Here is a 24,490-nt window from a genome sequence, read left to right on the forward strand (position 1 = left end):
ACAACTTCGCGAGGGCTACTGTCAGCCATGATCAACAAACAAGGATTGCCAGGCGCCAGAAAGGTCCAGATATGATTCGAGCGAGAATATGTTGCAGCAGCTGGTGCAACCTATGTCATGTTGAATAGCTGGCGGCTTCTAACTGATATTGCATTTTGCATATTGCATATTGCGGTGGAACACGTCGTCCTTTATACATCAGCCATCAAACCTTCCAGCGTTATCGCTGGCGCTCGCGTAAGCTCTCGAATAAACTTGACTATTCGCGTTCGACGCGTAATCTTAGCGGAATGATCTCAAACAATTGTGAAGCTTCTCAAACATTACGGTGCTGTCTGCGTCAAACGTTGCTGATAGTCTTTGTGGATGAAACCGCGAATAAGTCAAAACAAAGCAATAAACACGCCTGGCAATAATATCGCTACTAATATTACGATGGTACTACGATTGCACTATCGATAATTTGTCGTTAGTAGCACTATCGATAGTTTGTTTACACCATCGATAGTTTCAAAAAATACTATCGATACTATCGATAGTCAATTTACCGATAGTTCTGCATCACTCAGGGGCGTAGCCAGAAATTTTTTTCGGGGGGGTTCAACCATACATTATGTATGTTCGTGCGTGCATTTGTATGTGTGCGTGCATATATGCCCAAGCAAAATTGAAAATTTCGGGGGGGGGGTTTGAACCCCCCCAACCCCCCCTTGGCTACGCCCCTGGCATCAAGAGTATACACGTGTAATACTGAAACATGTCGGCGGGGGGGGGGGGGAGGGGGGAGGGGAGCTGAAACAATTTCGTTTAATTACCATGCCTTCCTGCTTTCTTTGACTTAATTGTCTGCTGGCTTCATTTGGTTGTCACTAGCAATACATGGAACACTCGGTTCCCCCCTGATATTCTCGCTCTTTGTACAGCAGAGGCCCTGATTTCAAGATGGCGCCAGGGGCGTGGCAGAAATGTTTTTTCGGGGTGGCACCACCTTGATCTAAAGTGGGGGCTTGGCAGGCAGATGTGGTCGAGTGTCATTTGTGCTCGGTGTGCCATGGCAAAAAAAAAAAAAAAAAAAATCGGGGGGGGGGGGGGGGGGCACGGGCCCGGTGTACCCCCCCCCCCCCTGGCTACGCCATGATGGCAGCATTGATAGCTTGAGGTAGCATTCGAGGCTTATTGCTAAATTACCTACTACATATCCCTGTAGCTAAAATATGCTTCACATCCATGACCATCAGTGGGGCCTGCTTGAAAACAGCACACGCGCACGCGCAGCATCATGCGGGTCAAAGAACTACTATTATTACTTATAATAATAATAATAATAATAATAATAATAATAATAATAATAATATATAATAATAATAGAATAATAATAATATATAATAATATAATAATAATATAATAGGTTGATACGGGTCTGCGTTTCCAGCAACAAAACTTACCAGTTCCTCCAGCGCAGCGCGATGAATCCAAAGGAGCACTGATTTTGGGGCTAGTTGGTTTTCATAACCGATCACTTAAGCGCGCGCAAACAGGACAAGGGAGGTGACAACACAAGCGCTTTGTGTCGTCACCTCCCTTTGTCCTTGTTTGCGCGCGCTTAAGGGATTGGAATCCAAAGAACCCAGGCTGAGGCTTTAAGAGGAACATTTAAAAGCTCATAAATGGTTAAAATTAAACTGTATACCTCAAATACAGCGTTTGTTACAGCGCCAATGTTGCTTTAATCAATAAATCGCCTAAACTTCATTCAAAACGCGCGCCAGTTGTAGTTTCGTTTCTTCAAGGCATGCTTCAAGGAACTAGATATTTCCTCAATATACGAAAAATATACCTAAACATGTTAAAAAAATACACAATACTAAATATAAGTAAGCTCTTGTTGTGGCAACTAGTCAGCGGGGGCATTTTGTTTCATTTTAAACTTTACCGTTGATCAACAAAAATGGCGACCTTGATTGAGGCTTTGACTTCGGTTTACATATGGAGCCAATAGGAACATATTTCGCTGTAGCTTGTGGCGGCGGTTGTCGCTGATGACGCCGTTTGTGGTATTTGTTCTGCGCGTGATCGCCATAAATATCTGCATCAGTTTTGATGCATATGTGGTAAAGGTAAGTGCGATCGCGTGCTGAAAATCGCTGCAATTTTGTTGTGTTCGTTGCTTGTTGTCCTGATGCAGTTGTGCTCCTGATAGTACTGTACTTGTGTCGTGATGCTTGTGTCGTTGGATTAGTCAGGTACAACTCGACGCAAAACTTTTGCAGCCACGCTAAACAGTTATTTCCGTGTTTCAGGATGTCTGCATTCTAAGGCGTTAAACGTAGTTTTTATTGGAACCTATGCTCAGGTAAGAGCCAAATGGCAAGTTATGTTGTGTTTGGTGGGTGGTTTGTCTGCAAACGAAAACTTGGCGTTAATCGTGTCACTGCATGGGCTTGGCTGCTTCTTGTAATGGTGCGATCGTTGTCAATACTCTGCAAGTACTAACTGCGGCGGGTGTCATTATGTCGCGCAATAGCTGTAGTTTGTGGTTTTAGGAAGGGTGTGGCATGCATGACGACACAGGCGTGAAATACCATTTAACATGATTGTACGTGCCTTTTAAAGGGCAGAATACATTCCCCGCACGCATGTTGCTTAGCCTGGACATGTTAACTACTGCCAGCTACGTAGTGGGACACTTGACGACACAAGCTTTGTTCTAATGATTAACCTATGTGGAAGCTGAGGTTGTAACAATTTCATTTTGCCAATTGCGTCACTTACTGGTGAAGTTTGTGCTAGCTGACTGTTAGTCTTCCATTCTGCTTTTGTTGCAGAAACTTGCAATGCAACGGAGAAAAAATTCAATATTTCGCACTTCTAAGAAAAAAGTGAGCGGTAACGTCTAGTGCTGTACGATTTCCGCATCTGTATGACGTCTTGTTGCTTGCACCCTATTTCGCCTCTCCACAAATTGCTTTTGACCGTGCAGCCCTGCAATCTGTCCTTGTCTGGCCATGTAATTTCCACGTGTGTTTTGTTTATTGGTCTCGCGTTTCTTTTCTTAAAAGGGGGAAGTTTCCATGTGTGTGTGATGCTTTGCTAGGTGTATTTTACACCCACTGCTCCTTCCTGTTCTGAAAGGCTGTGCAACTGCACGGCAGGGGACATCCCTTGGAAATATGTTGATATATGCTAACGATCAGTCAAGCTAGCACTTCGTCTTTGAGAAATCTTTAATGATTGTGGGAGAAGCACTTCCTGTGCTGCTAGAAGCAAGTTGTGCTCATGAGTACCACAGTGCACTAAAAGCAAATACATTGTGGCCTGCCTTGATGACTTAGGGGCTATGGTGTTATGCTCTGGAGAATAAGGTCATGCTGAACAAATCCTGGCTGTGAAGGTTACATTTCAAGGATGGCAAAATGAAAAAATACCCATGCAAAATTGTTCCAGAAGCGGATCAATTAATGATTGAAAAAAAGATTAACTCTGACTTAACGTAAACAATATTAACGAAATTGTGCTGACAGCTTCTCCACCTGTGCAGGTGACATCTTCAGTATAAGCTGGCACAAATGAGGGTCCGTACCGGATGTGTACAAGGACGTATGTGAATAGTGGACTGGTCAACCACCCCTCACTTGTGCCAGCATATACTGAAGATGCCATCTGCGTAAGGGGTGAAACGTCTTTACAATTTTGTTAATCATTTTATGTTAGGTCAGAGTTAACCGTTCTTCAATTAAAAATACCCAGGTGCTGTGCATTCGGTGCACATAAAGAGAGACCCAAGGGGTGAGAGCTTATCTGGAATGGGCACGCCTCATAATGTGATAACACTTGTGGCGCATGAAGCCTCCAGAAAAATTATGTACTATCGACTTCAAATGAAACGCGAACAGCGGAGCGCATGGATCAAGCATTAGAAAAGGTACAGTGAGCGCAGTACTGTCATCACCATTGACAGGTGTGCACATCCGGTTTGGCAGCACTGCGCGATCCCTCTAACTGTCCGATATTTTTCGCGTCTGATCTATTTCTGATGTCGAAACCAAGTAAAATAAAGAAATAAATTAATATAGAAGTGAAACAACCGCAAGGGATCGCACGCCAACACCGGCCACCATTATCACTATATTACCATATCAGAACAAAACACTAGTTGAAAATATTTTATATATATGGGGGATCACGCAGTGCTTCCAACCGGATGTGCGCGCCTGTCAGTGGTGATGACTGATGGCGCGCACTATAGCTTTGCTAGTGCTTGATCCACGCGCTCCGCTGTTCACGTTTCATTTGACGGTAGATAGTACTTCATTTTACGTATCTAATATAGGGGAATTTTTTTATGATTGAACTGCAATTTCATTCTTCTGTATCTGTTACAGCTATTATTTCATCCATGTTGCATAGCTTTAAAAAAAGGGGGAACTGTTCTTTCCAACTTCTATAATGACATCAGCAAATTTATAAATAGTGAGCCCAGTCATACAGGCAACTCTCAATAAATGTGGTTGTTACACTATCATTATACAAGCTGTGTCCAAATATCCAGCAGCCACGATTAAAAAAAACGGAACGTGTTACACAAAGCACACCTAGTGCATATTGTTTTCTATATACTGTAGTAGCCGCTACTAATTTTTTCGTTAATGAGGTTTAGTTAATTCGTCCTAATCTAGTTTCTAACTCGACAAATACTCAACTATCATTAAAACGTCAATGAGGCATATGTAGGCATGTTGAAATGATATCTAACTGCGCTATCTCAGCAACATACTAATTAGGGCTCAGTTTTTTTTGGCAAAGAAAGCCACGTGAAATATGAAAAATAACACATGGACTACGCTCCCACCCACAAAAGGTGGGAGCATAGTTTTAACTTGCTATCTCACAGTGATCCTGTTTAAGGGTGCCGCTTGCTGATACGTGCTGCAGTCTAGTCACGTGTCATTTTTCAGATTTCATGAGCTTTCTTTATTAGCCAAAAAAAGCGAGCATGCAATAGTACGTTGTTGAAAATAGTGCAGTTAGATGTCATTTGAGCCTGCTACATATGCCTCATTGACATTTTAATGATTAGGTGAGTATTTGTCGAGTAAGAAACATAATTGGGTCTAATTAACTATAACCTCATCAACAAAAATTAGTAGTGGCTGCTATAGTATACTGCAAACAATATGTACTAGATGAGCTTCGCGTAACGAGTTTCCTCTTTTTTTAAATCGTGCTGTGTGATATTCGGGGCACCCCTGTATGATGTTACCAAACAAGGAAACACTTCCAATAATTAGTATGAAAATTGCTGCTGCTGGCTTCTGTACAATTCACAGTTAATAGACGACGATTACTGTTGTGGTGACGAAGTGTGTTCTAAACGATGCAAACAATTTTTGGAGTGTATCCTGTGACTGTTGCTAACTTGGTAACACACTTTAACTTGAGTTAACACCAGTCAAGAGAATGCGTTGTCTCTCATAAATCGTCTTGCACTCATATTATCTTGCTCAATATGCTGGTGCATGTACGGTACTGCACTGTATCATAATTTAAACACATTTCATTACGGTAATATTCTTTAATATTAGTACTGTGCATGCATTGTTAGCTGAAATTTTTTGTCTTTGCTGTAATGCTTGTGCCTGACTGCTTAGACAGTTTTCTGAATAGGTAGTCTGACATGTTATTGTGTAATGAAAAAAGAAAGAAAAAAGAGGTTGTGGGGGGATGTTTTTAATGCTATCTCAACTCGTTTCTTGTTGCATCTCATATATCTTGTCTTTTCAAGCCAGTGGTATAGACTTTGTTAAACTGTTTGGAAGCAATAAACAAATGCTGTCGTAATTTGATTGCCAAGCACATTTGCTCTGATTGCATTACCCACAATTGAAGTTTTTTCATTCGATTTTGCATTAGGAATGCTGATCGTAACTATTCCAGTGAAAATGTTCCTGTCATATTTGTGTTTGTGGCTTAGTGAAATTACAGCTTAGCAGTTTTAAAGATATCTGCAGCATCGGTAAAAGCAATCCAAAGCCAATTGCCTTAAATAATTCTCTTCCCTATGTTAAAGTTTTGAACGCATTTATGAAACACCCTGCATTAGAAATGTACCACAACACTATCTGCATGTGTGTTGTTAAAACTTGCAGTCAATATATAAACCGGTTATTGTGGATCCAATCCATAATCTAAATAATGGATTGCGAAAACTTCAAAAATGCATTAAACGGCATATGAGAGGCTGCTTCTGCTACATATTTCAATACCGTCCTTCCAGAGTAGTTTAGTACGAGTGAGAAATTATTGAGGCTACTAGGCATTAGAACTGATATAAAGCAGTGCTTTTCCAGGATTTCTAAGGTACTTTAATCTTGCCGGATGCATAATGGATTGCTTGCAAGTCAAGTTCTGAACTTAAAAATATTGAAATTTACCGTGAATTGATGTTGCATATTGGTCTTAAAGTCTGCCTCAGGTGAGAGGCTGACACTGCCCGCCATTGCAACTTTACACACTTTTCTAGATAGGATCATGTGACAATGCCTCTGCATAATCAAAATGTAAGAAGTGGGACACAAATCTGTTACAAAACTACATTATTGCGGCATTGTTCTTGCCTGACATTATTTACAGATTATGTACTTGGAGGATTGTATGACTATAAATGAAACTTCACTATATTGTTGGACATATGCGCCCAAGCATGTTTCACAATACTGACAGGTCAATATAGTGCCTTAATTTTTGCTATTCTAACTGATCAGTAACCCCTATACTGCCTAATGAACAAACTCTTCGCGAGGACTATATTGTACAAATCAAGAGCTGATGTTTTCGGTGTTCACCAGGCAACATGAAGGGAACACTCGTACTTTAAGCCTTATCACATATGTTGCAGCTAGTGGTAGTTGTAATATGCACCAGGTCAGTAAGAATGATTGAAACTAGGTCAAAATGGTTCTTCTCTTGTGTTTTATATGACAGATTTTTTCAGTGTAGCCGCTTTATTAATCGAGAGCCCATTTAGAATCGCCAGCATAAAACAACGGTGCAGCTGTAGATTGTTCTTGGCTTACAAATGTAACATAAGTGGTGTTTGTGGTGCCTGTCAAAATATATGATAAGTTGAAGGCACTAAGTACAATGAGTTCACTATTTAATGTACTGTATTTGGGCGGCAACCTCTCCTGGCAAGAAAGATCAGAGTTTTCAGGAACCTATGAGCCTTCATTCAATGTAAAGCATGCTGAAAAGTCTATCACAAGTTACTCGCTAGAAAATTTAAAAGTACAGCTAATATAGCAGCTGCAATGGGCTCGTAACAGATAGACACTGCATTGGTCACTTTTGAAACCTCTCATGAAGCATTCGCTGCAGACGCTCTACCAATGCCTTAACAAAATGACATTGCCTCTTGTGCGGAAATGATTCATAACTATTTCATGTTAGCGGAAACTGACTACATGCCTTTCACAAAAGATGCCCTTTTAATACTGAGTAAATGCTGTTTTGACAGCAGCAGTTGGAGCTGTCCGTGCATGACACGACAAATGAATTGCGGGAAAATATTTACTGCTTGTGACAGGTAATCAGGCAGTGAGCCACATAACGTTTGTGCGAAATTTTACAAGCACCTGAAAATATTTGTTCTTTCAGGATCAAATCAGCTGCATCTGGAACAAAAACAGCTCTAAACCTTCTGCCGTTGCTCCAATATACGTTTGATGCAGGGGCATTGCTTCAGAGAAATGCGCATACCAATATTACCTTGATGCTAATAGCTGTGCGGAACAGAGTGAACCTGCCGGATTGCTTTCCATATTTTCAAACTTATATCTGTGCCAGTGTGCTTATTTAAACAAATGAGATACAATCGAGAGCTTTTTCTTTGATACACATGCACACGCACTCACATAGAAATTGGGATATTTGCTGAATTAAGCTTTTTAAAAAGTTTCTCTATCGAGATACATGACATGCATACACAGGCGGCTAATTATCTGTGCTTACCTAAATGCAAATGTTATTTTTGATCATAGCTGAGTGTTACAGCTCCAAGTTGCAAGTCTTAATCTCATCATTTGTGCAAATTTTTTTCAGAACTTTTGTTATTTTAGTATTCTTTTTGCTAACTTTATGGCGTGTCATCTCAAATTTTGACACAAATATAGGACTGAAGTGTTAAATGATAAAGTTGAGAACTAAATCTGAGAGGAATTCACATTTAATTGATGCATTTTGTGCTGAAAGGTGAGCTTTATTAATACACTCTATTGTCACCATTACCATGCTGATGTAGCTCGCAAAAGTCAATTTAACATTATAAAAAATATTTAGGTTGTATGTATAGCCATAGCAGGGTCTCTCACTTACATCATGTCACTGTGTGTTGAGTTGCATACTGCTGTGTGGTAATTGAAATTTGATCTCAATTTAGATCACATGAAGGATCTGGTTCACGCTTAAGTCTAAGTAGTGACGCGGGTTTGATGTTGGAGAAGGCGACAGTCTTTTGAGAAACGTCCACCAGTCGACATTGCAAGAAGACTACCATGAATTGCTGCAGTTGCCTGACTTCAGCATTCCAGAGGTAAAAAAACAAACAATCGAAAACCATAAATTATACTTACCATCAGACCATTGCTTATTATATTCTACAAAAGCAAGTAATAATTGTGTATTTGGCTCCTGGGAACTTTGTGTACCCGACTGCCTAAACTTAATAAATTATGCTTGTGTTACGCATGGAAATTCAATGGGTATAAGGGCTGCTGCACAGTGCTGACTATGTTCATACCTGCAGTGTGTAGTGTTCATGTAGCACCAAGGACTGTTTTTGTAATTTTCTTTGCTGCAGGAGGACGAGAGCATAGTCGTACTCTTTAAGTGTTAAGTATATTTGAGTGATGTGTACGCTTCCACCAATGAGAGAGAGAGTACAAAGTCTGTATAAAGGTGCATGCGAGTACTTTTATGGCATGCGGCAAAGGTTCAGTGTGGAAGTATGCCTATAGTGCGTAAGGCAATAAGACAGCTATTTTCTTTAAATCTTGTTAAAATTGCTTAGTAAAGCAAATTGATTAGAATGCAAGTTTTTGTTGTTAAATGTGCATATGGCCATGTTCATTTGCATCAAATTTCAATGAGACCAAGAAATAGTTTGATAAATCAAACTACTTCTTGGTCCCCTCTTGAGACGCCATTGAACTATGCAAAGTGGCATGCAGTTTGCCCATCTGAATGGGACATTTTGTCCGTGCAATGCTTTTAATTCTATTTCTTGCACATAAGGCTGCTACTATAGAGTATGTAAGGCATAATTATTGCTGAAGGGCTGGAGTGTCTTATAGTCGTGTTTAAATTAAAAATATTTTTACTAATAGCCATTACTTTGCTTGAAAATGTGCAGCTGTTGTAGAAGGCTCAGCATGGGTTGCTGTGGTGCTCATGAGTACCAGCCAAGAACTGTATTTCTTGGAAGGCCACCATCAGAAAAAGTTCCCACCTAACAAAATATGCAACCAAAAGTACAACATCTTCACATTTTTTCCTTTGGTAAGTATTTTGCTACAATATTTTTTTTTAAAGCTGAAAGTGGAGGTGGTGAGGAAGAAGTTAATATTTATGCAGTCTACAACAAAAGCAGTAATGCCAATGCTTGGCCAATGCACTTCTGTACTCTTTTTCGATACAGAAAGACTGCCTGCCCCCCACTCCTCCTTTTTCAATTTATTACAATCCACTTCCCTCCCCCCAACTATTGAGCATGATATTTCTGAAATAAGGTAGCACATTTGGCGAGTTGGAATATACTCATGATGGCCAGTGCAAACAGAATACACAGGGTACAAGAACAGGTAACGCGGCACAGGCGTCTTTTCTTGTACTGTGTTGCTTCCACTGGCCATCATGACATTACTAATCGTGCAAGAGCACCCTAGCATGTCAGTTGGGCTTTTGTTGACTGGAAAGTGTTGAAACTGTTCACTTTCATGAAGTGGTGCAGTCAAATGCCCCAAGAATGAAAAGCCCAGGACCCCTCATAAAACCTTCACTACACAGATCACTTAAAAATCATATGTGTTGAACCATTCACTAGAGAGGAGGCTAAGGATGTTAAGCAAAATGTGGTCGAAGGGCTATGAAATGATTTGAAAGAACACAAAATGCTGCAGATCCCACGTACCGCGAGAATTGATGTAATGCAAAGCATGTGGCATGAAGGTGACTGTGGCGTAATTTTTTTACATTGAGCAAAACATTACGAAATGATACTCAAGATATGTCGCACATGTGTTATATAACCAGTTGTTTATAGGTGTGTAACGATGCCAACAGCAACATGGGTATTACCAACACCAGACACGGTAAGCTGATATGCAGTGCTTATACTTGTCCATTATGACTGAAAACGCACGCACGTTTCACGAACCCATTGCATGTGTGGAAGGGGTTCTTGACGGTTCTCGGGTAGATGGCGGTGAGTGCATTGCCCTCTTTGTTGTTGTGATTGATGTGCGCAATGCAGACCTCGCCGATTCCGCTTCTTGTCTGTATGTGTTCGGTGTCTGGTGGCCGGCGAAGTGGGATCCAGCCTACGTTGAAGTTGTGCATTGCTGTGTTCTTATATGGTGGCCCATGCCGCCACACCTGCAATGAAGCCGCTTGCTGTGGATGATGTATTGGAATCCCATGATTGCAGTGGGCTCATCGCTGCAGGTTTCAGAAAGTTCTAACATGCCAATTTCTGTGAGCAGAGCGTCTTTCTCGAGGTCGTGCACGTATGCGTGCACAGACTGTACGTTGAGAGTGGCGAGCGTGAGGTGATTGTTGTGGTTGTGGCACCAAATGAAGGTGGTAGCCCTGTCCGAGACAATGCCAGAGGCCTTTTTGAGCGGTGACATGTCAGAACCTAAAGTCACCTTTTGCGTATATGAGGTATAGGCTGTCGAGGCTGGTAGCCCTGGAAAGTGCTACATAGACCAACGTCTGTGGATGGCGTTTATTGCATCCGTAGACTACCTGGGTGTATGTGGCCCTTTGTGACTTATATATAGTTACAGCATTTGCTTGCGCAAGGGGAACCTGTGTCCTCTTACACGAGGTTTTTTCTGCCTTATATCGTTGTGTGATGGTTCGCAGTCCCACAGGCACTCATTTCAATTCTATTGATGGATGGGCGGCAGTGACACGCTTTGTCCTAGCTGGGACGATAATGCTTGCCGTGGATGTTGAAAATTCAAGATACAGCCACAAGGCTGCTGTGTTCGTCACACTTGATGTACCAGAAGGTGGCCCATGTTTCCATTAACGTGACTTTCGCTTGCATCGATGTTTGCCGTGATCATGTACGGCTTGCCGATGCTCAGGCGAATTGAGGCCAGCAAGCCACTCATGTTGCTTGCGTTCGTCTTGGCCACCTTGGTCAGGGCATCCCTCTGTACCTGCTCGTTCTTATAGCCAGTTATGTTATCGCATGCGGGATGACATAACACGTTGTCCGCAGCGTTGAGGCAACATGCGTTATAGCGGTCGATGTCCACATTGCTGTAGTATAGCCGTATGATACGAGCTGTTCGTTTATTTTAACATTGCCTTCCTTCTCTCCTCTTTTTCAGGTCTTATTTAATCAATTCAAGTTCTTTTTGAATCTTTATTTCTTGGTTGTGTGTTTGTCCCAATTCATACCCGACATAAGAATTGGATATCTCTACACTACTGGGGCCCCCTTGTGAGTTTGTGTTCTTTGTATTTGAATTGTGTACTATTGTTTATCGTAAGGTAATTACTTTGACCAACTACAATGATGGGTGTATGTGCCATAAGGCACTAGTACTATTTTTATGGGGAACTGCACAAAAAAACAAGGACTAATAAAAAGACAACGAATGGGATGACTAGCAACTGAAATTTTTATTTCAGAGCATACATATAAAACAAAAAGAAATGCGCATGTCTGTGCTGTACTCCTTAATATATGTACCAACTAGCCCAAGCTTGTGCTTTGTTGTACCAGTACTTGGCTTTATGGGGGCAGCATAGTACAGTACTCTTGGCTGGTATAACGTAGATTCCTGTTGCTTGATTCTAGTATTCCTTTCATATCATCTACCATTCATGTCTGGCCAGCCTCATTGTTGTGCACATAGTGCCCTCAGATGACTGACGAGTGTGAAGTAATATCTTTGATATGCAATCATTGCATTATACCAACCCAAGGTAGTAATCTGTAACCTCATGTTTCTTTCTGTACTATCACTTTTTTTGATACCAGCACAGTAGCTGAAACTGGGCCATTAAACTTGTTAGTAGCAGCCATGGCAAGAACCGTTCAACATAAATGGGTTCAATAAATTGCTGCAGCATAGTTAACAAGATAAATTTGCACTGGTATTTTCAGTCTCAGAAATTGTAGTCAGAGGTGCGTTCAAAAGGGGGGGTGGCCTGGATGGGGAGGGGAAGTTTATCAGGGAAATATGTATAGTGATCTATCTCTTATGTAGCTACAGGGATGTGCAGATCCACAAAGATTGCTGGAAATGCGAAGGTAATTTTCAACAGTGACACTGCATTGTGAATTTATTAGCCGAATAGTGACTAAATGGACCATTCAGCTTAGTACTAAGGCCATGGCATCGCACTACTTACATCATAGCCAAGAGTTTGACACTAGCCACGGCGATGTCATATCAATGAGAGTGAAATGGAAAAATGATTGTTGGGGTACATGTTAACCCCAGGTATCAGAATTAACCTGGAGTCCTGGTAATATGGATAGAAAATAGATGTCCTACGCGATATGACTTATCAGGCAGTGTGTAAATTATATTGACATCAATGAGTGGCTTACAATGAATTTACGAGGCAGGGCATTTGAATTAGGCAGCCTGTTATTTCTAGGATAGTGTGCATATAGTACAAATTTGATGTGTCATGGATTCTTATACATGTTGTAACTTTAAAGAGATGCCAAAGTGAAGCAGTAAATCAATCGATACTGATAAATTATTGTGCTTTCTGAGTATATTTGTCTAGTCACCAATACGCACCCCTAGAAGTGCCTGAGACAGTAATCATGAATATGAAACATCTATGAACTGGGTTTTGCCATCTATGCAGAAGTGAGCAAACTAAAATTTTATGGTAGGTTTTGTTTTCATAGTAATGAGACTGATTCAAAAACTGCTGAAATTCAAGAACTTATGAACTGTGATTCAGACAAGTTAAATGTTGATTATAAAGGTTCTGCCTTCAAGGGACAGTGACGAAAAGGCCATATTGCCTGAGAAATATTAATTGTAATTAAAAATTATTAATTAGTTCAGGTCTTTTTTGTACGAGTCCTCAGGTCATTAGAAAGTTCAATATGTCGATAAATAGTGTTTCACCTTAAGGGGAGATGCTACTCGAAGACACTTTTTCTTTAATATTCATCCTAGAGCAATGAAACTTGAGCTGCTTATAGAACTTTTTATGCTGATTTCAAATACATAATTAGTTTCTTGCAAGTTGCATACTTTTAGTTCGGCAACATGACAAAGTGAAAAACTTAAGCCTTTTGCCCCCCCTCTTTCAGACCTAAACTTCAATAATTTTTTACAATTGATAGTTCATAATGTTTCAAATAAAGTGTGGAATGCGAATAACTAATTAGGATGTCCATACAAAATATGTACTAGACGTGAAAAATTTTAACGTGGTAAGTTCATATTTCTCCTACCCTAGTAAAAGTTTACATAACTTTTTTTATTATAAAATAAGAATATTGAAACTTAAACAAGATAATTGCATTTCTCGTACTTTGGAAAAATTTGGGAAAATTTCATGCAGATCTGAGCACCAGAAGTACGCGAAAAGGAGGGGCACATTGACAAAAATGGCAAAATTTGTGTTTTGAGAAAAACGAGTTTTAAAGTCAAAATTGCATGTTTATTTATCAAAGATGTCATTGAATGCGACTAAATTTGTACACAAGAAAGAGCAATCCTCCTTGTAGTGGCCACTGCCATTAAAATGCGCCAGCACCATAGGTTTGGCCCTCACAGCTCTTTTGAGCTGACTCCTCGACAAGAGATTTTTTCTTCAGCGCACACCGACGAGCCCTTGCTTCTCCTGTTAGTTTTTGAGACATTTTTTTCTGGCGTGTGCTGTCCCGTGATGTGCCAAGAGCAACCAGATGATGAGGCGGGAGCACGCCAAGCTCTTCCAGAACACGTTCAAAACTGGAGTGCCCTCGATTAAACCAACATGTTCAGTGCTGTCATATCAGCAATCAACGAAGACTCGTCGTCCTGTGATTTTTCTTCGTCTTCGAAGAGTCCGATCTTTTTCTGGAAGTCACTCACATATTCGAATGTTGTGGCAAACTCGTCGGACGTATCGGCGTCACTGCCACTACGCCTTGCGGCAGCAGACGATCTTCTCGCTGTTTGAGTGTTCAGCTTTGATTTGCGCCGCCATCCTCGAAATTTGTGCGCCGCGTGAAACTTCACAGGCCGGTGACTGTGCTTTGTACGGCTTTCTTCATCCATAACGTATAAGCACTTGAGAAAACCGTTGTTCAGCTGCGCTGCTCGACGAGACACGGATCCTGCAAGTAGGCTTCACAGCACACACAGGCACGCAGCGGCCAATGGCGGCTCGCGATCCGTACCACGTGATTTAAAGCCAGTCGCAGCGCTCGAAAAAGCCGGCAAAAGCGTGCTTCTCATTATTATTTCTTGCGTTGCAGCAGTGCAGGAAACCGTCGTTATTTGGAGTGAGGCTCGGCTCTTCGCCTCATGCGGTTGACAATGGCGAGCGGCGGCACATTATCAGCGGCCAGGTGCTCGAAGATGACACACTTTCGGCCTTTTGACAGCCACGTTTGTGCTCTTTAGACGCAATTTTAAAGCATTTCCAGTTGAGTCTCGACATTGATATTTTTTTTTTTTTCAGAACAGCAGAGGTACTAATCTTAACAAAATAGGTGAAAACAAAAAATGGATAATTTTTAGAAAACTCGCATTTTTCGACCCGCATCTCCCCTTAAAGGCTGTTTTGTCACAGGTTGAGCCCCGCCACGGCGGTCTAGTGGTTATGGCACTCGGTTGCTGACCTGAAGGTCGCGGGATCGAATCCCGGCCACGGCGGCTGCATTTTCGATGGAGGCGAAAATGTTTGAGGCCCACGTACTTAGATTTAGGTGCACGTTAAAGAACCCCAGGTGGTCAAAATTTCCAGAGCCCTCCGCTAGGGCATCTCTCATGATCATATCGTGCTTTTGGGACGTTAAACCCCAGATATTATTATTATTGTCACAGGTTAAAGTTGTTATTCAGCTTTTGACGATACATCAAGGGCGTCAGTGTTGATTGGATTGCCTTGAGTTGTGTTGGCACGGTGGTATTTGTCTATGTCACAGTGGTGCTAACCATGATAATAATGTGTTTGCACACATACTGTGCCGGACTTTTCTGATTAATGCAATTACTAGTAAATTGATTAATTACTATAGTTAATCCCTCTGCGGAGTGCAACATAATTGCAGAGTTGGTCAATCTGTACTCAAAGCATAACCTTTTGCCAAGAAACTCTCTGCCTTATACCGAGTTTCGAAAAGTAGGGGCTCATTCGGCAGTGAAATATGTGGTTGTTGATTTTTTATGATAATGAATTATGTAGGCTCTACCAGCCACCATCAAATCTGTAATGTATGTGCGGGAACCTTAAAGGGACACTGAAGGCAAATAACAATTTATGTCAGAGTGAAAGCCCAATGTATGACAACTTCTAAAACGGCAATATTATCAACAGCAGTGCCCTACTTACCGAGAAATTAAGCTAAATGTATCACATGATGAGCGCCACGAGTGGGACATTTTCGAAGTGATCCCGATGACGTATGGACGTCGGCCTACAATAAATCACTAGTAATCAAACTAGCAGCAGTAAAAAAAGAACGTTCCGAGCATCAAAAGACTTAATAAAATGCTGTTTGTTCGTTTCTGCTTGATTCATGGAAAACAAAACCTCCGTGGCGTTGCCATGGGGAACGGCGCGCGTGGTTCAAAGGTTCCGTTTTCGCCGAACTGCGCCTCGCCCGTCTCAGTGGTAGTTTCGGGATCGCGTACTGCCGTGCGTGTTTTGCGCGCTCGCAAAAGTCGCTCTGACAGAAAGTTCGACAAAATGCCGCATGCATTTGATATTGCTGGATGCCCGAATGGTGCACAACGCCACTGCTGCAGCAAGGAAACCGGTGTGTCTTTTCACTGGGTGCCGCGGAATGAACCCCCACGCTCGAAGTGGCTTAGTGTCATGCAATAGCGCCAGTGTGCTAAACCAGCTAAACAGTCAAACCTCTGCGTGTGTGCTCGCTGCACTTTCGTACTGAGGATTACGAGACCAACCGCAACTTGGTGAAGGCTTTGAATGTGCCCATCCGAGCAAGTCTTTGCCGCAGCGCCGTTGTTGCTACTGTGGGTCGCGCTACTTCCGTTCGGCTGCTACTAGTGTCGGCGGCCGCGCAGTAAAAGCGGGCAACGTTGGGCACGGCAGTGACGTATGAAAGTCGTATTTTCAGGCGGGAGATTTGAAGCGCGCTAATACGATGCGGACCACTAAAAACATGATTTTATTTCAAAATAAGCACTTCCTTCGCACAAAAGCAGCACTACGAGGTTTCTGGACCGCTATTTCAACAATCAACGTCGACTTAATATTTGCCTTTAGTGTCCCTTCAAGGTGATGCCTCCATCCGTGTCTTTTCTTTCTTTCTTTTTTTTTTTTTTTTTTTTTTTTTTTTTTTTTTTTTTTTTTTTTTTTTTACTGAACAAGCTTTTGCTGTATTAACTCGCATCATTGTTCTCGCCAGGTTCCTGAGGGATCGACAACGGTTCTAGGGATAATGGGGCGGATGGACCTCGTCGATCAGGTCACCGGAGGCCTGCGGTTACTGTGAAAGGCACCACCATTGCAACTCCGAAGGCATTCACAAAACACAAATGCAGCAGCAGCCGCCTTGTGATAAGCGAGTGTTCCCATTCCAGCCTGCCAATCCCCGCCATTGAAGCCAAAGAAGACACTGCTCCTTGCCCTCTGTATTTATACGCAAGTTTCCTAAGGACACTCCATGGCTGGCAGGAGCAGTCCTTTGATACGCTTCGAACTTGACAGCGATCTGTGTTTGTGCATTAAGCCTTGAATTAGGAATTAAGCAGCTTGGTGTGGCACCTACCATATATTTATTTTCAATACCAGAGCCTGGCTTCACACTTCGAAGTCTGCCATGCCAACAGTGTCACCTTTACAACCTTCCCATTCGTCTCCACTCTGTGTGGGTCAACGTTGGGAGACATACAAATTTGAACCATTGACTGTCTCAAACTTTTGTTGTCTGTATGTGCCAGGACTCCAAAAGGAAACCTGGAAGTTTACTTTCGCATCATTTTAACCAGCCAGACATTTGCTGAATTTTCACCGTTGAACACTGAGGTGGTATTGTTGAGCAATCACTTTCAAAAGTCACCTTTGAAAGTTCATGCGTAACGCACCAACTTGGCACCGGATGCGTCTTACTCTCTAAAAACGGTTGCACAATTTGGGGAGTATTCCTATGGCACAACATTAATCTTAATCTATCTTGCCGGAAATGCCGATGGCCATGTACAGGGCAAATTTGGCGCCAAGTATTGCAATAGTATCTCGCAGAAGTGATGCAATTCTTGAAAGCAGTCTGTCGGCAACGCTGCCCTCGCTTATTACCCTTTCAGTAAATACAGAAAATATTGCAGTATGGGGCCCATTGTTTGGCCAATGACACTGAGGACATTAGATCTGGAAATGCTCGCATTTGGTGCAGCATTAGAATGGTGCCTGTCCCTTTTTTTTTTATTTCAGTCATTTTCATTTTGCATTGTGATGCGAGTTACCACGAAGTTATATTACGAACTATTTGTTGCATTGTTGCACCCCAAGCGCTTTGAGAAAACTCCTGCTTGGAAACCTTGTGTCAGTAAGCAGTGACGTCGAGCGAAGTATGTTGTCGACGGAAAAATGTCAAATGGTTGTCTAAGATATGCACAATAACTTTGTGATAAAGTATTTTGCATAGAATTTAAAAGTCAATAGCAAAGTTAAACAGAATTTTGCTTGTGTAGTTTGAAAGCACACAGACCACAGTATCTTCGCGTTCTGTCACTTGTTGTTTGACGGGCATAGATGCTCCAGTCATTCGTATTCTTATTAGCAGTTGGGTGCTAGTTAAATGAGTCGAGGTTTAATAAAGAAATTATACCTGGAAAACATCCGTATTTTTTTACAAATGCATTTTATGCATATCGCTAGAGAAAAACAATTGGTGGTGGTAGTTGTCAAAGCACTTGTTTTTGTTTGTCTCATAGGCACACAGTGGTGCGATCCACTAGCACACAGCTACCAACCTTCCTGAATCTGCATGAAAGGTTATGAATTTGGGCACTTTTTACGATATTACATATGTTGCCCCATGTTTTACAAAATTCTTTTTTTCAGAAAGTTCCGTGTTGGTCTCTCACTGTATGTACCTTTTAACGCTTTTTTGTTAAAAGGACATCAGAGGGCTACTTCCTTCAAGCTAGTTTATTCTGACAAGTTTCCGATATCAGCAAAGTCGGTTGCACTCAAGTCGCTGAAAGGCTACTGAAGATTGAAACAATGATTTGCTTCTCAGTTCTTTGCCGTTCCGTGTTTGTTACTGTTTGGACACTGCTTCTAAATTTAATTATTTTTAATAAAGTGTGTGTCTCAGAAGAGATGTGCGACTCAGGGCAAACTTCAAAGAATAAGTGTGTGCTATATTACCCCCTTCCCCAGTGGCGTCATTGTCCCAAGATTTTAATAAATGAAAGTTCACAGTTTGGAACTTGTGTTAGTATAATATCTGACTTCAGTTCTAAGCTCCGCGGTGCTTTTGGCCGTGTGCGATACAAAATGACGTCAAATGTGGAGACTTTCCACGTACTATGCATTTCTACGTTGGGTGTCTCAGATCTATAATGATAGGGGATTCAGAATACAATAGTTTCGCAGTTGTGGTGGACTTCAACGTTTGCAAGTGAGAACTGCCTGTTCAGTTATTAAATCATTTCATTTTGCTCGTTACCCTTTCTCTAATATCCATTGTGGACATGTGTCGTCAGGATTGCAAAACATTTGGCTAGTACTTGATGGAAACTTTTAGCCCAGCATCAACTTCATTAAATGCAGAATCTGTTAGGAAATGCGTTAGGGGAACAGCAATGTATTTTGTGACAGGTTTTGAGCACTTGTTTCTAGAAACCATTGCAAGAAACAGTTTAAAAATTATGCTCTGAATGCTGGCTAACTTTATTTGCTGCCATTACATGCTAGAAAACATGTTCCTGTTGTCACTAAATTAACAAGCTTTAAATGAAACTTAGGTCACTGATTATACAGGCATGAAAATTCTCATCTGGCATTGCTAAAGATATTTTTTTAGTAGTAATGTGTCAAATCCCTTAGTTTTAATAACCTGAGACGTCAACTGCCTGAATGCTCTTTCAAAAAGCAGTACACACTGCACAATGCAACCTCGTATCTTACAGAATCGAGTCGGAGAAAAACTTTGTTTACGGTGGTTTTTCTAAACGGTATCATCTAGTCTGTTGAGCTATGTGATGTGGTCACACTGAAAGGACACCGGCAAAAGTTTGACATCCATGTGCATGAATGCGCAATACATGTGATGGCTTGTTACAAAATTTACTATGCTTTACAGTTAATTGTCGGTGCAAACTTGTCGTTGACTAGCTCCGGAGCAGTTTCCTGGCGACTCACGTTTGTGCAGCTCTATATATTGTGCTGTCACCAACACCCTATTGTGCGAGTGTTTGTCGCCCGCCATCGCACGCCATGTTCTTTGCATGTACACCTCTTTTTTTAATCATGCTGGCAACCCCATTGACTTGGTGCTGAAATAACACACTGCACTGTTTACACTCCGCATGATTGTAGATGATGTGCTGAAAGACGTTCACCTCGTTCTGGCCATTGTCTTAACAATATATTGATGGTCAGGAAACACTCAGATCTTCTTTTAACATATAAATTTCTCCCAGAATGGTAGTCCTGACAGTCTACATTATTGTGACACCAATCAGAATTTGCTGGTGTTCTGTAGTAAGGTATGGCATGAACAAGTTGCCTATGAAAAAATTTAGTTCTGCGCATATTACTCTTGGCTGAACTTGTGTGTCATAGCTGTGGGAATTTATTGAAAGGAGCATGTCCATCTGTCCCGACACTATGACACACGTCACGTGTCTCGCAAGTGAGGCTTGCACATAGGAATAAATACAATTATGCAGTAATTTATCTGGGTGCCCTCCAAAACAGTAAATTCCCTGTCAGTATTCCTTTGAACAAATGGAACACGTTAACAACTATTATAGTAGTCTTGACGAGTGTACAGGCATGGACTGCCACAAATCATCTACATTTTAATGATATTGACCCTCCTCGGCTAGCTTTGCCTAAAAGCTCTCTTGAAAAAATAATGAAGAAAAGTAATAGCTTTTCCCACTTACAACTGTGCATAAAATTTTTTTCTTTCTTGGGCTGGGTCTTTGTTGTTGTAATTGTGCGAGCTATGAGCCAGCATAAGGGTCTAGCTGAACTGGCAATGATGGGTGCTTTCTGTGAGGAACCATGGCAAACAAGACGGGTATTTAGTACTGCTGAAGTGTGTACGTGAAACTGTAGGTGTTCTCCAAGCCGAGGACTGGTGTGATATATGTTGTAGAACTGCTTTATGCTCCAGGTGCACTTATAAAAACTCTATTTTGCATCAGTAAGAAAAAAATATAAATCTCCTGTAGATTGGACATTTTAATAAAGCTGTTTCTTCGAGGTCGTGGTAGACAAGCATATGTGGCGAGGGTTGCTAATTACTTACGGCGTATTTACACTTGGCTCTATTGGCTGAGGTTAACAAAGGGCAACATTTTGGAGTATGTGCGAAAAGGCAATGTTTGTGGCTTACTAGCACTTCTACAAGAAAGAAAACATTAGCACAGATAAGCATCATCTTAATTAAGATTTTTTCAATCTTCAACAAAATTATCTTTGTTTCGTCACACATTTATATTGGTTCGCAGAAAGTATGCACTGAGCACCACAAGGAGTGCATAGTTTCTTTAACTACTGATATGTTCCAGCAATGAGTATATCTGAAGGTTCGTTCTTGTAGGGGCTGACTGAGTGGCCATTTATTTCAACGCGTTGTTTTTAGTATACTACGCTCTGATACGCTCAAATGAAGATATCTGCGCTAGGTGAATTTTGCCACCAAGTTTTGGGCGTCAAAGTTCCTCGTCAAAGCACAGTTGTGTATTGTGTTGTATCGGCCATCGTAGCCCAACGAAGTTTGGAAGCATGGCACATTGCAAATAGATTATGCACTGTGAACAAACTACTTGTTCTAGTTTTATATGGGAAATTGTCTGTCGGGTATTGCGTATTTTTAGCGTGTTGCATGTGATTAAGAAGTTAATTTAGTTTGCATAGATGCAAGAGCATTGTATAATATAGATGCATATGCCTCCTTGTTATTCTGGGAAATGGGGCCACGAAGCTGTATTCTTGTTGACTTTTCTGTCACTGTTTGGCTTGTTCTTGCATGAAAGGGCTTCTGCTGGGAACATTGTTTCCATAACTGTTAAATATTTTTGTGACGTCAGAAGCTCTTTTACAGCTCTCATGAAAGGCGTAGTACATAGTACTAGTCGTGCATAATCAAATGCATTCTATTTCTGCATCTGTATTCTACAGAATCCTTGCACAGCAATCAACAGTGAAAGCACTCTCGTAAATAATGCAAATAATTATGTGACTTACTGTCTCACAGCTATAATTTTTTTTATTCCTGTGCACATTGGTTATCTGCCTCCTGACAGTAATCTTATCTTGCAGTGCTGACGTGTTAGCGTACACTGCACTCCCATCGCATATCACACTTAGTACTGTTCGGAAGCTTGGTGTCTGTACTTGCAGCTTCGGTAGTTGTGGTGTCCCGCTATATTCTTCTGTATTTTGATTGTTCTTGTGAAAACGAGTGACGACTGTCTGGTGACATTTTTTTTTACATACTTAATTTGTAACGTGACTCACTTGCATAATTGTGTGTTTGTCAGGTCTGTAACGTATCTGTTGTCTTCACTTTGGGAGAAAAAAAGTCAGTACATTTGTCTTGATATCCCACGAAAGCGCTTGCAAATTTTCAAGTTTCCTTAACAAATGGTATCAGAGTTACCCTGGAAAGCAGCTGATCATGGGAGCCCTTTGCAGCAAAGAAGGAATGAAAATAGCTGGATTTATTTATTTTTTCTTGGCTTGGCTGAGCTACATCTGTAAAGAAAACGGGGCGCGAATAAAACGGCGCCCAAGAAAAGATTGACACAGGACGACCAACACCAACTCGCCCAACTTTTTATTATACTGCACATCTGTAAATTTAAGAACAATCATGAATTGTTTGCTGTATAGCTCATGTGACCTATGTGTGGGTATCTCTAAGTTGTAATAATCTGGCCCTTATACAGCATGGAGGTTGGCTTTTATTTTCAGGGATTTCGCATCCCAGAAACTTCTATTACACACTTATATGCCCACTATCACAGTATAGCTTGCCTGCTATATAAAAGCAATTGAAATTTTACTTTGTTTTTTACTTTGAAACATTATCGATATGAATTTCATGCTGCTTGGCTTGGGCGATCCGTGTTGCTGTGGCATCACTCATCTTTTAGGCAGCAAAGAGATTAACTTTTATTTTCGGGGTTTTCCTGTTCAAGAAGCTTCCAGGTACATACCCTTCACATGCCCACTATTATGGTACAGCTTGCCACTTTGTTCTACAAAAAGCCACAGTCAATTTGAAACATTATATTGACATCAGACTTCATTTTTTATCACGATTTTGTTTGGCAGTATCTCCTATGAAGCGAAATAAGCAAAAGGCCACTTTCACATGACATCCTTATTTTTACACAGGAAGAGAAACTGCACATATCGCTTCCCTGTCTATGACTCCTGCACAGCAATACGCTATTGGTACTGCATAGTCAGCTTATGTATCTCATTGACGGAAGACGTGTTAGGTTGGTTATCCATTTCTTAGAACAATTTCTTCTTATTGGAACATGCACTTCAGCTCGCACATACTGTGCTCGTGCGTCCCTGTCTTAAGTGGTTCATCCACTCTTTACTCCTTTCATAGTTGTAGTGCTTGCTTCATACTGTAGTAATTCACACTTGTGAATGACAGTCAGTTTGACTCTTCCTGATCACATAAAGCACACATTGTGCTGTTCCTTGAAGGCGTGATCCGTGGAGTAGTACGTCTCCATATGTTGTGACACTTTTGCTACGCGACATTCATCTAGGAGTGGCAGTGATGGGTACTCCTACTTCCATGTCACTCAACGTGTACATGTGGTTACGTTAGACAAACCCAGTCTTCATTTATTTTTTCAGAAACACAAAATGACCTTTAGTTTTGCCTCGACCACACATTATCCTGCATTGTAGCTTATCACGGTGGTAGGGTGTTTGCGGGGCAGGGAGAGGGGTGTCTGCGGGGCAGGGAGAGGGGTATCTGCAGAAATGTTTTGGCTAAGGTGGTCTGCGTTTTAAGTGACTAGCTCTTGCCTCTGCCATGTCCCTAGCTTCACAGACGGTACAATGGAATGTCATTGATACGATTCAACGTAATAAATTTTTCCGGAGAATACTCTTTTTTTCTTTAATTTCCAAGCCATTGTCTCATAGGAGCATGTGTCTTCTTGCAGCTAATATTTCCGTTGCCTTTCTCTCTCTGTCTCTCTTGCAGCTGATATGCTTGCGTTTTCACCGGAAATTAGATAATACGACTGCAGAAGTTGCTTTAGAATTCATTACGAATGCTCAGTTGAGTTTGAGTGAGGAAATGTTGGCTGCTTTTTTTTAAAGGAGCTTCGCAACACTTTTCCAAGTAACCATAGAATGGCGTCATTAAAGGAGTAAATTGCCTCACGAATCGACCGCCGCAGAAATATTTAGAATTCGTCAAGTACGACCGGAGTTACAACGATTTGTCGCACGCTGTAATTGCTTTCTCTCTTCTCTCGTCCCGACGAGTGCGCTGGAAGCTAAGCATGGAGGGATGGTACGGGGGAAAAAGTTACGTCACGCGCATGTCGTGACCTTGAGCACTTATTTTTTCTTTCGAACGCGCGGCTTTCAGTGTGATCACGAGCGGGCACGTGGCGGTCCCCCGCGGCGGCCACGGTAACTATGCAGCGCACGATGCTCAAATCAGCCAGTGACCGTGAATTTGTGTATATGGCGCGGTCATTTGGGTATATGGCATCATTTATAGAAAGATGAGTGAACGATTTCTAGCCGACTTCGAGAATTAATTGTAAAATTCCAGACCGCATGCCGCGCTATAATCATAGACGTGCGCAGGGCACCCCCT

At 41.5% G+C, this 24,490-nt stretch overlaps 1 protein-coding gene and 2 long non-coding RNA genes across 6 annotated transcripts in view; 2 read left to right on the forward strand and 1 right to left on the reverse strand.

The window, feature by feature from the left end:
- Nucleotides 1-24,490, reverse strand: part of LOC119383616 (regulating synaptic membrane exocytosis protein 2) — a 242,646-nt gene that overhangs the window by 178,285 nt on the left and 39,871 nt on the right. The gene's annotated exons all lie outside the window — the stretch shown is intronic.
- LOC119383619 (uncharacterized) lies at nucleotides 8,414-11,713 on the forward strand. Its single transcript, XR_005181688.2, has 3 exons — nucleotides 8,414-8,587; nucleotides 9,407-9,552; nucleotides 11,616-11,713. It is a non-coding gene; the product is annotated as an uncharacterized LOC119383619 (long non-coding RNA).
- Nucleotides 16,746-24,490, forward strand: part of LOC125757216 (uncharacterized) — a 78,997-nt gene continuing 71,252 nt past the window's right edge. The window contains exon 1 of the long non-coding RNA XR_007415149.1: nucleotides 16,746-16,820. This is a non-coding gene — a long non-coding RNA (uncharacterized LOC125757216). The remainder of the gene's footprint in view (nucleotides 16,821-24,490) is intronic.

This window comes from Rhipicephalus sanguineus, chromosome 2 (assembly GCF_013339695.2).
Source record: "Rhipicephalus sanguineus isolate Rsan-2018 chromosome 2, BIME_Rsan_1.4, whole genome shotgun sequence".
Taxonomy (NCBI): domain Eukaryota; kingdom Metazoa; phylum Arthropoda; class Arachnida; order Ixodida; family Ixodidae; genus Rhipicephalus; species Rhipicephalus sanguineus.